This window comes from Camelus bactrianus, chromosome 1 (assembly GCF_048773025.1).
Source record: "Camelus bactrianus isolate YW-2024 breed Bactrian camel chromosome 1, ASM4877302v1, whole genome shotgun sequence".
Lineage (NCBI taxonomy): Eukaryota > Metazoa > Chordata > Mammalia > Artiodactyla > Camelidae > Camelus > Camelus bactrianus.
In genome coordinates, this window is record NC_133539.1 from 132,641,286 (window position 1) to 132,659,153 (window position 17,868).

At 40.1% G+C, this 17,868-nt stretch overlaps 1 long non-coding RNA gene across 6 annotated transcripts in view; it reads right to left on the reverse strand.

Annotated features, from left to right (window-relative positions):
• Positions 1-10,338: 10,338 nt before the first annotated feature.
• LOC141579028 (uncharacterized) overlaps positions 10,339-17,868 on the reverse strand; it is a 65,499-nt gene continuing 57,969 nt past the window's right edge. For 3 of the 6 annotated variants that reach the window (XR_012509937.1, XR_012509947.1, XR_012509932.1), the window contains one exon: positions 10,339-14,279. This is a non-coding gene — a long non-coding RNA (uncharacterized LOC141579028). The remainder of the gene's footprint in view (positions 14,280-17,868) is intronic. The other 3 variants (XR_012509929.1, XR_012509924.1, XR_012509925.1) reach the window with 1 other exon arrangement.

A 17,868-nucleotide genomic window follows, 5' to 3' on the forward strand; every position in this document is an offset into this window, starting at 1 on the left:
CTAGGTGAAGTACGGCTTCCATACTCATACAGCTCTGAAAATTGAGCATGTGGAGAGACGTTCTTTTATGCAGCATAAAATGCAGAGGTATTCTTCACACACACTGTTATCTCAGCAGGTTTCCTACCTCCGTTTTCAATGTAAAACCGGTTTGCTGTGGAAAACCAAGTTGGAGCATGTGCCTCCCCTTAGATATGTAAGCAGCTTAATTCCTCTATACCACAAACTCTGCGTTTCCAACAAGTTAGTTGAAGAATGGCTCCAAGACACATTCAGATATCCGAGATGAGCTTGTGGAGTGGCGTTCCTTCCTCCAGCATTGAAGGTTAAGGGACATACAGAAAGAAATACTCTGATTTCTATGCATGTTTCTCATAGCCGGTTTCAAGTAAAGGCGGTTTGCACTGTAAAATCGAGTTCGTACTAGTACGTCCCGATATATATGGAAGGAACGTAGTTTACTTTGGACTGGAACTCTGGGCTTCCAACAAGCTGGGTGAAATACGGTTTCCACACTCATACAGTTATGAAAATTGAGCATGTTGAAAGGAGTTCCTTCATGCAGCATAAAATGCAGAGGTATTATAGACACACATTCTCTAAAATTTCAGCATGTTTCCTAACACCGTTTTCAATGTAAAAGCGATTTAGTGTGGAAAACCACGTTGGAGCAAGTGCCTCCCCTTAGATATGTAAGTTGCGTAGTTCCCCTATACCAGAAAATCTGGTTTTCCAAAAAGATAGGTGTAGGACGTCTCCAAAACAAATTCAGATGTCAGACGTAAGCCTGTGGAGAGGCGTTTTTTCATCCAGCATTGAAGGTTAAGTGATATACAGAAACACATTTTCTGAGTTGTCAGCATGTTTCTCAAAGCCGGTTTCAAATAAAAGCGGTTTGCAGTGTAAAACCGAGTCCGTGCTAGAAAGTCCCCATATATATGAAAGAAGGGTAGTTTCCATTGGACTGAAACTCTGGGTTTCCAACAAGGTAGGTGAAGGATGGCTTCAACACTCATTCAGTTCTGAATATTGAGAATGTGGAGAGACATTCGTTTGTCTATAATAAAGGGAATGGTTTGCAGTAGAAACACCTACACTGGATTCTCAGTAAGCTTCCTAGTGCTGGTTTGAATTTCATGCAGTTTTCATTGTAAATCCCAGTTGGAACTAGTACCTTCACATTTACACAACTGTAGTGAATTTACCCACTCATAAGAAACTGTGTGTTCCCAACAAGCTAGCTGATTGAAGACTTTCACACAACTTAACTCTCAGAATTGTGCAAGTGGAGAGACGTTCATTCATCTAGCATGAAATAATGGGTTGCAGTCGAAACACTTGCTCTGGTTTCTCAGTATGTTTTCCTAGTGCCGGTTGGAGATTCATGCAGTTCTCACTGAAAAACCGAGTTGGAGCTTGTACCTCCCAAAATATATTTATTTAGCTTAATTTTCCACACAAAAGAAACTGTGTGTTCCCAACAAGCTACGTGATTGACGGCTTTCATACTCATTTAAAAGTCAGAATCGAAAATGTGAAGAGACGTTCGATAATCTAGCTTAAAGGGAATGGGTTTGTAGAAACACGTACTCGGGTTTGTAGAAACACGTACTCGGGTTTCTCAGTATGTTTTCTACTGCCGGTTTGATGTTCATGATGTTTTCACGATAAAACCGAGTTTGAGCTAGTACATCCATATACATATATAAGAAGTGTAGTCCCCACATAAAAGAAACTGTGTGTTCCCAACAAGCAAGGAGATTGATGGTTTCACAATTAAATCTCATAAATGAGCATGTGGAGAGAAGTTCGTTCATCTAGCTTAAATGGAATGGTTTCTACTAGAAAGACTTCTACTGGGTTTTCAGTATGTTTTCATCGTGCCAGATTGAAGTTCATGAAGTTTTCACTGTAACACCGAATTGGAGATAGTACTTCCCATTATATATGTAAGCAGTTAATTTCCCGGCTCTAACGAAGCTGTGTGATCCCAACAAGCTAGGTGATTGAAGGTTTCCCACACACTTAACTCTCAGAATTGAGCAAGTGGAGAGACATTCGTTCATCTACACAAAGGTAAAGGGTTGAAATAGAAACACTTACCCTGGACACACAGTATGTTTCCTAGTGCCGCTTGGAAATTAATGCAGTTTTCACTGTAAAACGGAGTTGGAGCTATACCTCCACACATGTATTCATGTAGTGTAGTTACCCACTGAAAACAAAATGTGTTTCAAACAAGTAAGGTTTAGGATGGCTTGCAAAATCATTTATCTCTCAGAATAGAGCATGTGGTGAGACGATGTTTCATCTAGCAAAAATGGAACTGATTGAGGTAGAAAAAATTTCACTGGTTTCTCAGAATCTTTGCCTAGTGCCCTTTAGACATTCATGAAGTTTACTCTGTAAAGTCGAGTTGGAGCTAGTAATTCCACATATATATGTATGCAGTGTAGTTACCCACTGAAAAGAAAATGTGTTCCAAACAAGATAGAAGATAGAAGAATTCCCACACACTTAACACTCAGGATTAAACATATAGACAGACGTTCGTTCATTTAGCTTAAAGGGAGTGGTTTCTAGTAAAAGAAATATTCTGGTTTCTCAGTCTGTCTCCTAGTGCCTGTTTGAAGTTCATGCGGTGTTCAATGTAAAATCGAGTTCGGGCTAGTACCTCCCCATATATATGTATCGAGTATACTTTCCAACTGAAAACAATCTTTGTGTTTCCAACAAGCTAGGGGAAGGACTGCTTTCATACACCATTATCTGAGAAGTGAGCATGTGGAGAGAGGTTTTTCATCTAGAAAAAAGGGGACGAATTGCAGGAGAAACACCTACTCTGGTTTCTCAGACTGTTCCTAGTGCCGGATTGAAGTTCCTGCAGATTTCACTGTAAATCCGAGTTTGAGCTATTAAATACCCTTATAGAGGTATGTAGTGTAGTTTCCAACTGAAAAGAACCTTTGTGTTACCGACAAGCTAGGTGAAGAACGGCTTTCACACACACTTATCTCTCAGATCTGAGCATGTGGAGAGACGTTCGTTCATTTAGCACACAGGGAACGTTTGCAAGAAGATCACTTACTCAGTTTTCGCACTCTGTTTCCTTGTGTCTGCTTGAAGTGCCTGCAGTATTCAATCTAAAACCGAGTTGAAGATAGTACCTCCCTATATATACGTATGTACTGTAGTTTCAAACTGAACAGATTATTTGTGGTCCCAACAAACCTTGTGAAGTTCGGTTTTCACACACAATTATCTCTCAGAACTGAGCTTGTGGAGAGACGGTCGTTCAACTAGCACAAAGGGAAAGGCCGCAGGGAAAACACTTAATCTGGGTTCTCAGTCTGTTCCCTAGTGCCGGTTTGAAGTTCCTGCAGTTTTCACTTTAAAACCGTAATGGAGCTATTATCTCCCCAAATATATGTAAGAAGTGCAGTATCCAAATGTAAAGAAACTTTATGTTCCTAACAAGCTAGGTGAAGGAAGGTTTTTACACATACTTATCTCTCCGAAAAAAGCACGTGGAGAGACGTTCGTTCATTTAGCACAAAGGGAACGGGTTGCAGGGAAATCACTTACTCTGTTTTCTCATAGTGTTCCTAGTGCCTGTTTGAAATGGCTGCAGTTTTCCCTGTAAAACCGAGTTGGAGCTTGAACCCACCAATATATATGTATGAAGAGTAGATTCCAACTGAAAAGATATTTGCGTTCCCAACATGCAATCTGAAGGACGGCTTTCACACACACTAATCTGTCATAACAGAGCATGTGGAGAGACATTCGTTCATCTAGCACAAGGGGAAGTTTTTGCAGGATAAACAATTACTCTCGTTTCTCAGTCTGTTTCCTAGTGCAGGTTTCAATATCCTGCCTTTTTCCTTGTCAAACTGCGTTGGAACTTGTGCCTCCCTGTATATATTTATGTTTGGTAGTTTCCAAAGGGAAAGAAATTTGTGTTCCCGAAAGTTTGTTGAAGGACTGATTCCACACACAATTATCTCTCAGAAATGAGCATGTGGATCTACTTTCGTTCATCTAGAACAAAGGGAACGGGTTGCTGGGAAACAATTACAGTGATTTCTCAGTCTGTTTCCTTGTGTCTGTTTGAAGTGCCTGCAGTTTTCACTGTAAAATCGAGTTGGAGCTAGTATCTCCTCATATATATGTTTGTAGTGTAGATTCCAACTGAAAAGAAACTTTGTGTTCCCATCAAGCTAGCTGCAGGACGGCATTCACACACACTTATTACTCCGAAATGAGCATGTGGATAGACGTTCGTTCATCTAGCAAAAAGGGAACGGTTTTCAGGGGAAACATTTACTCTGTTCTATCACTCTGTTTCCTAGGGCTTGTTTAAAGTTCATGCAGTTTTCCCTCTATAACAGAGTTGGAGCTAGTACCACCCCATATATATGTATGAAGTGTAGTTTCCAAATGAAAACAAACTTTGCTTTCACAAAAAGTTTGCTGAAGGACGGATTCACACACAGATAGCCCTCAGAACTGAGTAAGTGGAGAGAAGTTCGTTCAACTTGCACAAAGAGAACGGGTTGCAGGAGAAACACTTACTCTGTTTTCTCAGTCTGTTTGCTAGTGCCGATTTGAAGCTCCTGCAGTTGTCACAGTAATGAATACTTGGAACTAGTACATCTACATATACATGTATATAGTGTAGTTTCCAAAGTAAATGAATCTTTGCGTTCCCAACAAGCTTGGTGAAGGCGGCTTCCACAAAAATTATCTCTCAGAACTGAGCATGTGGATAGACGTTCGTTCATCCAGCACAAAGGGAACGGGTTGCAGGGAAAATACTTTCTCTTGTTTCTTAGTCTGTTTCCTTGTGCCTGTGTGAAGTTTATGAAGTTTTCAAACTTAAAACGTGTTGGAACTTCTACCTCCCCATATATATCTAGATAATGTGTTTTCATCTGAAAAAAATTTGTGTTCTCAACAATATATATGAAAGAAGGCTTTCTAAGAAACATCTCTTAGAACACAGCATGTTGACAGACGTTCGTTCATCTAGCACAAAGGAAACGGTTTGCAGTGGAAACTTTTTTCTGCTTTCTCAGGTTGTTTCCTAGTGCCCGTTTGATGTTCCAGCAGTTTTCACTGTAAAACTTTATTGGAGCTAGTACCTCAATATATATATCCATATAGTGTACTTTCTAACTGATAAAAAATTTTATGTTCCCAGCAAGCTAGTTGAAGGACGGCTTTCACAAAAAATTTTCTCTCAACTGAGCATGTGGAGAGACGTTCCTTCATGTAGTCCAAAGGGAACTGGTTGTAGGAGAAACATTTACTTTGTTTTCTCAGTCTGTTTCCTAGTTCCGGTTAGAAATTCCTGCAGTTTTCAATGAAAAAATGATTGGGAGTTTCTACCTCCCTTTATACATTTATGCAGTGTAATTTGAACTAAATATAAACCTTGTGTTCCCAAACAGCTAGGTGAAGGGTGGCTTTCCCACACACGTAGCTCTCAGAACTGAGCAAGTGGAGGAATTTCGTTCATCAAGCTCTAAGGGAACGTGTAATAGTAGAAACAGTTACACTGGATTTTCAGTCAGTTTCCCAGTTCCCGTTTCAAGTTCCTGCAATTTTCACTGAAAACAGAGTTGGAGCTAGAACCTCCCCAAATATATATGTATGTAGTAAAATTTCTAACTGTAAAGAATCTTTGTCTTCCCAACAATTAAGGTAAAGTACGCATTTCACACATACGTATCTCTCAGACTGGGCATTTTGAGAGATATTCGTTCCTCTAGCACGAAGGGAACGTGATAAAGGAGAAACATTTTGCTTTCAAAGTGTTTTTCTTTCTGTCGGTTTGAAGTTCCTACAGTTTTCAGTGTAAAACCGAGCTGGAACTTGTACCTCCCCATATATGTGTAAGTAGTGTAGTTTCAAAATGAAAAGAAAATTTGTGTTGCCAACAAGATATGTGAAGGGCTGCTTTCACACGCACTTCTCTCTCCGAAAAGACCATGTGGAGAGACGTTCGTTCATCTACCACGAAGGGAAAAGTTTGCAGGAGAAACACATAGTCTGGTTTCTCATTCTGTTTCCTAGTGCCAGTTTTAAATTCCTGCCCTTTTCACAGTAAACCTGAGTTGGATTTAGTACCTAGCCATATATATGTATGAAGTGTATATACCAAATTAAAAGAAACTTAGTGTTCCCAACAAGCTAGGTGAAGGACGGCTTTCACACACACTTAACTCTCAGAAGTGAGCGTGTGGAGAGACGTTCGTTTATTTAGCACAAAAGGAACGGTTTGCAGGAGAACACTTACTCTGGTTTCTCATGCTTTTTCCTAGTACCGGTTTCATATTCCTGCCGTTTTCACTGTAAAGACGAGTTGGAGCTAGTGACTCCCCATATATATGTATGTAGTGTAGTTTCCAACTGAAAAGAATCTTGTGTTCCCAACAAGCTTGTTGAAGGACGGTTTCCACACAAAAGTATCCCTCAGTATTCAGCATGTTGAGAGTCGTTCGTTCACCTATTAGAAAGGGAACGGGTTGAAGGGAAAATATTTTTCTCTGTTTTCTCAGTCTGTTTCCTAGGTTCTGTTTGAAGTCCCTGCTGTTTTCACTGAAAAACCGTATTGGCGCTTGTACCTCCCCATATATATGTATATATTGCAGTTTCCAAATTAAAAGAAACTTTGTGTACCCAGCACGCTAGGTGAAGGACGGCTTTCACACACACATATATCTCAGATCTGAGCATGTTGAGAGACGTTTGTTCATCTAGCACAAAAATTAAGTTTTCAGGAGAAACACTTACTCTTTTTTCTCACTCTGCTTCTTAGTTCCTGTTTCAAATTCCTGCCGATTTCACTGTAAAAGCAAGCGGGAGATAGTAACACCCCAGATATATGTATATAGTGTAATTTCTAAGTGAAAAGAAACTTTATGTTCCCAACAAGCTAGGTGAAGTACGGCTTTCACACACAATTATCTCTCAGAACTGAGCATGTGTAGAGACGTTCGTTCATCCAGCACAAAAGGAACGGGTTGCAGGGGAAACTCTTATACTGGTTTCTCAGTCTGTTTCCTACTGCCGGTTTGATGTTCCTGCAATTTTCACTGTAAACCCGTGTTGGAGCTAATACCGCAACATATATATGTATATTATGTAGTTTCTTCCTGAAATAAACTTTATGTTCCCAACAAGATAGTTGAAGGAAGGCTTTCACACACAATTATCTCTCAGAACTGAGCATGTGGAGAGACGTTCGTTCATCTAGCGCAAAAGGAATTTGTTGATGTAGAACACTAACTCTGGTTTCTCAGTCTTTTTCGTAGTGCCGTTTTCAAATTCATGCCGTTTTCACTGTAAAATCGACTAGGAGTTAGTATCTCCCCATAAATATGTATGTCGTGTTGTTTCCAACTGATAAGAAACTTTGTGTTCCCAACAAGCTAGGTGAAGCATAGCTTTCACAGACACTTATCTCTCAGAACTGAGCATGTGGAGAGATGTTCGCTCATGTAGTAGAAAGGGAACTGTTTGAAAAGTAAACAATTACTCTCTTTTCTCCGTCTGTTTCCTAGTGCTGGTAAGAAATTCCTGCAGTTTTCAATGAAAAACCGAGTTGGAGTTTGTACCTCCCCGTATATATTTATGCAGTGTAATTTCCAACTAAAAAGAAACTTTGTGTTCTCAACAAGCTAGGTGATAGTCGGCTTCCCCACACAATTATCTCTCAGAACTGAGTATGTTGAGAGACTTTCTTTCATCTAGCACAATGGGAACGGGTTGCAGGTGAAACAATTACTCTGTTTTTCTGTCTCTTTCCTAGTGCCGGTTTGATATTCCTGTATTTTTCACTGTAAAACCTACTTGGAGCTAGTACCTCCCTATATATATCCATGCTGTGTTGTTTCTAAGTGAAAGGAAACTTTGTGTTCCCAACAATCTATGTGAAGTTCGGCTTTCACACACACTTATCTCTCAGAACTGAGCTTGTTTAGAGACGTTCGTTCATCTAGCACAGAGGGAACGGCTTGAAGGTGAGACACTTACTCTGGTTAGTCAGTCTTTTTCCTATTTCCGGTTTGAACTTTAAATTTTTCACTGTAATACCGTGTTGGAGCTAGAAACTCCCCATATATATGTATGGAGTGTAATTTCCAACATAAAAGGTGCTGTATGTTCCCTATAGTCTAGGTGAAGTTAGGCTTTCACACAAATTTATCTTACGGAACTGAGCCTGTGGAGAGACGTTCTATAATTTAGCAGAAACGGAAGGGGTTGCCGTAGAAACACTTACTGTGGTTTCTCAGTATGTTTCCTAGTGCTGGTTTGGAATTAATTCAGTTTTCACCTTAAAACCCTGTTGGAGCTTGTACCTCCCCACATATATATATTTTCTGTTTTTTCCAACTGAAAATAACCTTTTTTTCCATCCAACTATGTGAATGTCGTCTTTCACACACATTTATCTCTGAGAACTGATCATGTGGCGAGACGTTCGTTCATCTAGCACAAAGGAAATGGGTTGCTGTAAAAACACTTACTCTGGTTTCTCAGTATTTTTCCTAGTACCGTTTTGAAGTTCATGCAATTTTCAGTGTAAAACCGAGTTGGAGCTTATACCTCCCCATATATATGTATGTCGTGTTGCTTCCAAATTAGAGAAACTTTATGTTCCCAACAAGCTAGATGATTGACGGCCACACACACACGTATACCTGAGAACTGAGCATTTGGAGAGATGTTCTTTCATGTAGCACAAACGGAATTGGATGCTGTAGGATCACATACTCTGGTTTCTCATTCTGTTTCGAAATGCCGGGTTTTAATTCATGCAGTTTTCACTGTAAACCCGAGTTCGAGGTAGTAACAATAAATATATATTTATGTAGTGTAGAATCCAACTGAAAAGAAATTTGTTTTCCTAACGAGCTAAGTGAATGTCTTCTTTCACTCACACTTATATCTCAGACCATAGCATGTGGAGAGATATTCGTTCATCTAGCTCAAATGTAGTGAGTTTCAGTAGAATCACTTACTCTGGTTTCAGTATGTTTCCTAGTGCGTATTGAAAGTTCATGCAGTTTTTACTGTAAAACAGATTTGGAGCTAGAACCTCCCCATATATATGTATGTAGTGTAGTTTCCCACTGAAAAGAAGCTGTGTTCCCAACAAGCTACGTGATTGACTTTTTCACTCACACTTATATCTCAGAATTGATCATGTGGAAAGACATTCGTTCATCTAGCTTAAGGGAAATGGTTTGCAGTTAAAACACTTACTCTGGATTCTCAGTATGTTTCCTCTGCCGATTTTAAGTTCCTGCAGTTTTCACTTTAATTCCCAGTTGGAACTTGTTCCTCCTCATATGTATGTATGTAGTGTTGTTTCCCACTTAAATGAAACTGTGTTTTCTCAATAAGGTAGGTGACTGACGGCTTTCACACAGACTTAACTCTCAGAATTGAGCATGTGGGGAGACGTTCGTTCATCTAGCATAAATGGAATTTGAAAGTGATGATCATGACCTGTGCTTGTAAAAAAACAGTTAAGGGAGCATTAATTTAGAGCCTTTATAGTTATGGCCATGAGACATTACAGAATTTCGTTTTCAGCAGTTGATTTCTTTTTTTTAAACTTCAGAAAACTTAAGTCTTTCCTGTAACTGGATATAGATAGTGAATATCTTAAAATCTTGAGCGACCGCTTCAAAGTAGACTAGTTACTTTGCTTTTGGTCTTTAACCTAAAGGAATATCCAGAAGTCCAGTGGCAGTTCGTAAGCAAGGGCATTATCCTTGCCTTTTCATTTTTTATGTGGAATAGGTATAACTGTATACTAGGTTACTGTGTTTATCTGAAGAGCTTCTTGAATATGTATATGTAAGTTATATTTTCAAAAATTATAATATTATGAAAATCAATTAACCTTGGAGATATATTTCATATATTTTATTCTTTAATATTATAGATTTAGATAGCCCTGTTTTATGTAATACTTATGAAAATAAGTTGGCTTTATATAAATCCTTTTTCGATAACTCATTTAAAAATTGGTTTTTTTTATCATTTGCTTCTTAAAAATAAGATATTAATTGCACAATATGTATTTTCCTTCAAGTTCATCCTTTTTTCTCTATACTATCTTGAGTTGCTTAGATAATTTTTCCCGCAGTATTATTTATTTTAAACACTCAGTATGTGCTTCTGTCTGTTGCTTTATTAGAGAGCAAGAATTCATTATTATTTTTAATAAAATATACTTTCAGGAAACTATACTGGGATTCTTTCATTCACACAGTTAAGCAATGATACCTGTTTTGTTATATCAATTGTCTAAGCCTCTCAACTTCCAAAAGATTACATGGACAAAGTTTAAAACGTCATAAATGATTGACTAACAAAGTTTATTGTGTTCCTTGATTAAAAGTACAAATATGAGTCAGTCTTAAATTCGGATGTAAACGTCTTATAAATTACATGAGTCTTCTCCAAAATTCTTTAATTTGGGCTTTAAATCCTCCAGTAAAAAACTGGTTTGAAGAAGAAGAAAGTCGAGAATAGATTCAATCCAAATTCTATGGGAATAAACAAAGCTAAATGTTTCAGTCATTTTTTTGAAGCAGAATAGGTATGTTTTGTGCACCATATGATTTTAATAGTATTCATCTGAACATACGGTTTTGACACCATGAGACCACAAGCCAGCAAACAAGATCTCAGGCAAAGCAAGAAAAACAACTGAGGGGATTTTCTGCTGCAAAATTTCCCCTAACTAAAACTGTAATTGAGAACAAATCTGACGCCATATTGGATCTGTTCCTTCAGTTTGAAGCACTGTGCCCTGTTTTCCAGGCTTAATCTTGCTGGCTTTGCACCTTTTGTAAAACAACGTTGCCTTTAGCCTAAAACCTACAGGAAAGCCTATTCTCGGGGCTCTGACCTTTAAGGATGTTAGCACTTCTGCACTTATGCAGAGATGGCATGTTGCAAAATAGAGAATAACCTTTGTTTTGTTGGAGGCTTACAGGGACACAATAGCCTGAGCCACATGGATGGCTGCAAGAACAAAGAATCCCGGCAGCAAGAAGTTTGCACAACCAACCACACCCCCTCCCCTTTTTAGTTCAAAAGGAGCCTTAATTCTGACTTGGGAAAGATGATTCTCCAGGACATTAGTCCCCCATCTTCTTGGTCTGCCAGCTTTCTGAATAAAGTTACTATTCCTTGCCCCAAAACCTTGTCTCCTGATTTATTTATTTATCACTGTTGTGCAGTGAGCAGAACAAGTTTGGCCTCAGTAACAGAACCAGCTTTGTCATTCCCTCTGATGTGAAATCTCTCTGGGTGTACAAGTGCTTGCCTGGTGGTGGTGGTGGCGGTGGTGGTGGTAGGCAAAAATATTTCACATCTCCTGATTTCAATAGGCTAAAATTTACTGCTATTTAAGTCAACTCTAGACTTTTACAGAATCACCTGCAGATGTGCTTCTGGGAGCTACAAAAATTCCAACAATGAAAATAATTCTATTGTCTCCAGACAAGATAATTTTCCTCAAAATTGAGCAGCTCTGAAACACACTTCAGGAGTACAGATAGATGCAGTGTTCTTCATTTCCCATGCTGTTCTGACACAATTTTCCACTTATATCAAAGTAAATTAAAATCAGTCTTCAATAGCAGATGCTCTGGCATGATACAACAATGTCAATTCCACTTATTTATTGAGCCAGAGCAACTTTAGAATAAATGACTTTATACCAAACTCCTGCTTGATATCCTGTCTTCTCCATGGTGGCTAATTCCTTCTTCTTACTTCCTAAAAGTTCTCCTGTTATGGGAAGTTAGCCTTTACTGTGCACATTCAATTGGGAAGGCACAAATTAAATATGTGAGGGGATGACATACATATTTAATTCTTACTTATACATAAATACAAGCACACAGGACCTGTGTCTTGGAAGATGTCACTTTCTAATGTGGGCAAAAGGATGGTCTATAGTTCAATCAATGATCTAAAAGCAGTTTTCTAGGATATAATAAAGCAGTGCTTGAGTTATAAGACAGAACATCTCCTGGATATGAATCAGTGGCACCAATCAGTGGGTGCACATGTGTGCATACACACGCCTATGCACACGGAGCAGCCTTGGAGACACTCCATCTGTGCTGATGGAGCAAAGCCATGCTGGGGAGATGAGGAAAAAGTGCCTAATACAATCAAACCAGGACACCTGAGTAATGGGTAATAGGAGTCAATTGAATTTTCTGGTTAGCTGAAGGCCAAACAAAAACACTTTTAGTTTCAAACGTCATTGTTAAAAACTTTCTTAAAGCACAGAAGCCTGTTTTCCTGCTTTGCTTAGTGTCACATGGCATATTAAACATGAAAGATTCTTAGTTCTCTGACTGTGGAACGGGAAAGGCCTTGCTGTCATATTTCTGAACATTAGTCTATGTTTTGCAGCACAGTGGATACTGAAAATGGGGCAATTTGAGTGAATGGGAATGGACATAACCTAGCAGTCATTGACTGTGTGTGATTTGCCAACTTTCTCCAAAAAGTAGGGGTAGCAAGCAAATCTGATAAATTGAGGGATCCTGGGGTGGGGAGTCAGGTCGGCTGACAGCTGGGTGGTCCCAGGTAGCTTGTTTTACTGTGTAAAATTGTGACTATGATCCAGACAGTAACACACTGTCAAATTCTTGTGCCTGTAGCTTTGATACCTGGCCAAGTCTGTGAGCCAATTTTATCGATGGTGCATAATGAAGATAACTAACATTCCCTGAGGACCAGGTTGTGTGACTTCCATGCATTGACTCACTGAATTCCCTAAGCACCCTTTGTGGTACATAACAGTCTTAAAATATGCAGCAGGGGATTATTCTGTTTGCAGATGATAAAATGAAACTCTGAACTGTTGAAGCCTGGCCCGAAATAATGCAGATGGGAAGACGCCGTGTTGGGAGCTAAGCTCGGGCCAGGCTACAGAACCTGAAGCTCCCAGCAAGTCCCCTCACCCGGGAACCTGGCCCACAGCCACTGCCTGGCCCTGTTCTATTTCTATGAGTGCTCATAGGAAAAAGCCAGGTACTCAGGGTCAATGCGACTTGATTAAGAAATTCAAACTGGGATAGCCTTTTGATGGGGACTGTAACCTGGGAGTGAAACTGGCAGTGAAGTAAGGGAGGAAACATCTCTGGTTGTAAGAATATTTCTAGGGAAGAAGGTTCCCTGATGGGCTGGCATGGGAATCGCTGTGGTTGTGAGCCCCGTGTTGCACTGTGGGGTTGTGGGCAGGGAAGGAGAGAGGCTGTTCATACTTGTCATAGTCAATACAGTTTGTAAACAGCTGAGTTCTGTTCCCTCACAGCTCAGACACATGCAGGACATGAGGATGCTTAGCTAATGACCAACAGTTGGTATCAAAGGCCAAGAGTGGGGTGGGGAGGAGAGATGGGGCCACCTTCTTGAAGAACCGCTGCCCCAGGGGACCAGGAAGGTAGTGAATGATTGGGGATGCACAAAGGGTTTCTATGGCCTCATCAGGTAGTTCCTATTTTAAACTGATAGTCTGGAATATATGGTCAAATGCGGTGGAATGTCTGCTCTTATTTTAAGTTCTACAAACACTTAAACGGATAGATTTCTATCTCCATTATACAAGCACTGCTGGGTGACCTTTATAGTCAATGTGAGGATCAAAAGAGTGAGTACTTATTAATGCTATTACCATGCTTCTACTGAATTAACACTTCAGCAACACTATAACGGCCACGCTCCTTAACAACTGCCTCTGTAAGGGTCTTGTAAGTCACAAATAATAATTATAAAGAAAATATATTAAAAATAATAACAATTACAGTTACAACAACTATGTTGTTTATAACGATGATAGTGTTAGCATCTCCCTCTCATATTAAACAGTACTCAACACTAGATTCCTTAGGAAACAACGCCAATGCATTTTTGGACTTTTCTAAGTCTTCACCCAATGAAGCCTTTTTATTCACATTGGTCCACCAAAGCCAGAATTGCTGTTCCTTGCATGGTGGGCTGCCATGCTGCGATGTTCTGGGCTTTTTCTGGCACAATGCGTCTATACTGGGTAGTCAAGGTTCCACGTACCCACTCTGATTTCCAATATATTGTTCTCCAGAGCCAACAGAGGGGCCACTGGAAAGAGGCCACATATACTGTGGTGAACCCAAACTGAATACCTGTTGAAGGAATGGACACAAAACATGGAGTGGTGGATGGATGGAAGGACAACATAAATTCTTTTACTCCTGTAAAGAGAGAGGGGAAAATGGTGAACTAAATCCCAAAGAGAAAAGACGTTCATGGTAATAATAATGTTCAACAGTGAAAGAATCCAAACAAAAGGCAAATATAAAATCTCTGGGAAGAAGACTCATTACAACCTGTTTCTTTCACATATATACCCTTAGTAGGAATAACATACTTAAAAATCTTCAACCAACCATAATTATTTGCTCATAATAAACTTGGGAATCTTGAAGCATATTATTCACTCTCAGTGTTGAAATAATACAATCTTGGAAGATGATTTGTATTTGAGGATTAAAAAAAGAATATTGTGGATGTATCTAACAATTTAAATAGAAATAAGAAATGTACCTTTGGGAAAGCTATGCATAGAGAATGTTGGAGGAAATACACTGAATATAGGCAAGTGAGCAAGCTCCCTTGAGTCTGGGAAAGTGAGTGCAGCATATTCAGAGAGTCTATGAAGTTATTACAAGTCACAGAAAGGTATGCAATTAAAGTGTCTTCCTAAGCAAAATATTCTTCTTCAGGAATTTTTATCTTGATATTTCTATGGTCTGTGTGGTCACAGGAAATCAAAGTTATGGTGGTGGCTTAGAAGTTTTTTTCTCTCTGTGTGTAATTTACAGGGCAATGCTACAGATGGGGCAGCAGAGATCTGTGGTAAGCTGTTCCATAGGGTGGGGGAGCGGTTAGAAATGATAAGGTCAGAGATCTAAAAGACTTTTAGACCCTCCCCTCCTAACTGGCAGACTTTTAAAGTAAACTAGCACAGGTATGTAACTAAGACAGTGGATGAGAGGCAAATTTATAGTCCCTTTAGTGTTACTGCTCAGTCAAGGGGTAGGGACCACTCTGGCCAGGAACGGCAAGACCGTGAATGGGGTGGATGGGTAGGAGGAGCTGACATTTGCTTCTGACCTGAGAGGCAGGCGTGTGTTGCAGAAAAGCCGACAGTGCTGGAAAGATGCAGTAGGTCCACAGCCCAAAAGGAGCTGTCATATTCAGGGAGGTCAGAGAGCAAGAACCAGAGTTAGTGACGCCACAGGGTCAGCAGCGTGGCAGCATTGATGTCAGTATCTGTGTCCATAACCCACCTAACCCTACATGAGCTCATCTGCCTACGGGGGCAGGTAAGTAGCAGAAATGCTTGGAGTGGGTGCAGCCACTGGCAAATTGGCAAGTGGACATCCTAAGGAAACGCAATGCTCACCATCACCATATTGGAAATAGGGCCTCACAGTGTCAGATCTCCTTCTTATTCAAGAGAAGCCAGAAATTAAGAGTTTATTAGCAATCAACCCAGATCAAAACCCAGAAAAGATATCATTTTATAATGACAAAGCAGGCACAGACTATTCAGAAATAAATTAATGAAAAATATTAAGAAGATTCTGATAAATGATTTTAAAAAAGAAAAAAAAAAGATGATTGAATGAACAGTACAATGCACCGCCCTCTTCAGTGGGCAGACTCAAATTTGGGGGACATAGAACATTTTTTCTCCAAAATAAATTTAGTATCTGAATGCAAATTTAGTTAATATTCCCAAATGGATTTAAGAAAAAATTCTGAAAGGTGATCCTAAATGTATTCCAGAAATATACCTATATATACAAATAAAGTAATGAGGAGGGATGTTTGAATTTGTAGTATTAGGGATATTCTGGAAAAGGATAAAACAGGACCAACTCTAGGAGGTATTAATCTATGTTCATGGAAACAGTATAGAAATAGTGCACTGAGAGTATGAATGAAATACATTACATTTCAAGAATAGACGTGGATATTTATGAGATTTTAGTAATATTATAAAACTGACACTTCAAATCAGTGGATTCAAGTTCTGCAGTAATTAGCTAAATCATTGGAAGGCCTGGTAGACTGTCCTCATTTATGACATTAAAATAAATTCCAGATAATTTTTTAATTAAAAAATAAAACACCAGAAATAACCCAACATGATTAAATCTGTTCAGATTTTCAAGCGAGAAGAACTTTCTAAAAAGCTTTTGGAACAAAGACCAAAAAGAGCAAAGGCCTAGCAACTCAGCAAGGCCAGAAACGCCCACTGTAAAACAAAACGAACCCTAGCCCAACCCTCTCTCACGGCCCTGTATTGCTCTCTGATATGTTCTACACTTTCTTCTTCCCTTTAAAGTCCAGTTTCTTGGAGAAGTACCTGCGCTGAAGACTCCTCAGTGCTCAGAGCCCTGCATCCCCCACGGCCCTCATCGCAGCACTTAGACAGGAGTTGTACTGCCGGTGGCTGCGTGTTTCAAACTAGTCAGCATTTTCAGCTCGTGTTTATTTGATTACCAGTTAGCTTTTGCTGTGGACAAATATTTTCCTCTCAGGGGGATGTTTTCCCCCCTTAATTTTTGTTTTATTAAATAAACTTAAAAAGCCCAGACAGAAAAGTTTGTGTGCACATATGCACACACACAGATACACACAGATCTGTTTTTTAAAGTCTACCTAAGTATAGACCTCCTCCTCCTTTTCCCCAGGCTTGGCAATTAAAGGTGGGCTTTAGCTCTTGCTTTATTGCCCCACACCCCCCCTTCTCACTATGCTCCTTTTAGTCAGTGTTCAAATCCCTCTTAAGCCAGGTTACAGCCTTCTCTGTGTTGCCTCAACTAGTTTCTCCCAACAGCTCTGCTATTCTTCTTTCTCTTGGTGGATTTCTTTTCTCCCATGTGCCATGTACATGGCCATTTTCCCCAGGGCCTCGTCCTCAATCCTCCACTTGGCAGGAATGAATCGCCCCCACGGCCTCACCCACAGCTCCTCTGAGCTCCTGACTGTTGAATCCAGCTTAACAACGGGCATCACTCCTCAGATGTCCCATAGACACTTTGCAATCAAAATGCCACACACAGAACCATCTCCTCGAAAGCATCTCCTCCCCTTACACTCCCACTGCAGATCCACTCTCCAGATGGGTCACTGGAAAGTCACCTCAGCAGCTCTGCAGCCCGCCGCCCCGGCCCTGTAGTCCCCTCTGCAGCAGTCACCACTTCTGCCACCCACGACTCTCTCCCTCTGCCCAGGGCCTCTCTGCAGGCGTGTGCCACTTGTCTGGATTACCTGGGGTGGCCCCCGAAATATCCTTTCCCCCCAAAATATGGGCCTCCCCCCAAAAATGTTATTATCCATTCTGCTGCCAGTATAACCAGATCTACTTTAACATAATCATTATGCAATTCTCTTGCTTACATATATTCCAATATAGCCCTGTTTCTTTAAGGATACATTCAAGTCTAATCACACAAGACCCATTGTGACAGTGGCCTTGTGCACCTGATATTTCCACCTGTGGATACTTTGTTCTAACCCTACTTGTTGTTCTTCAGTCTGGCCAAGCCGCTTCATGCCGTGTACTCTTATATGTCTCTACCTCTCTGCATGAAGTGTCCACTCCCTCTACCACAAATTAGAGAGCTAACTTCCTTTCACCTTTCAAAATTCAGTTCAAATATTCCCAGCTCTATGAAGTCCAATGTGTGTTCACCTGCTTAGCAATCCATCAACTACTCGCCAAGTCTCGCCTGCCCTGCCGAGTGCAGACACCAAATCTTACCTGTC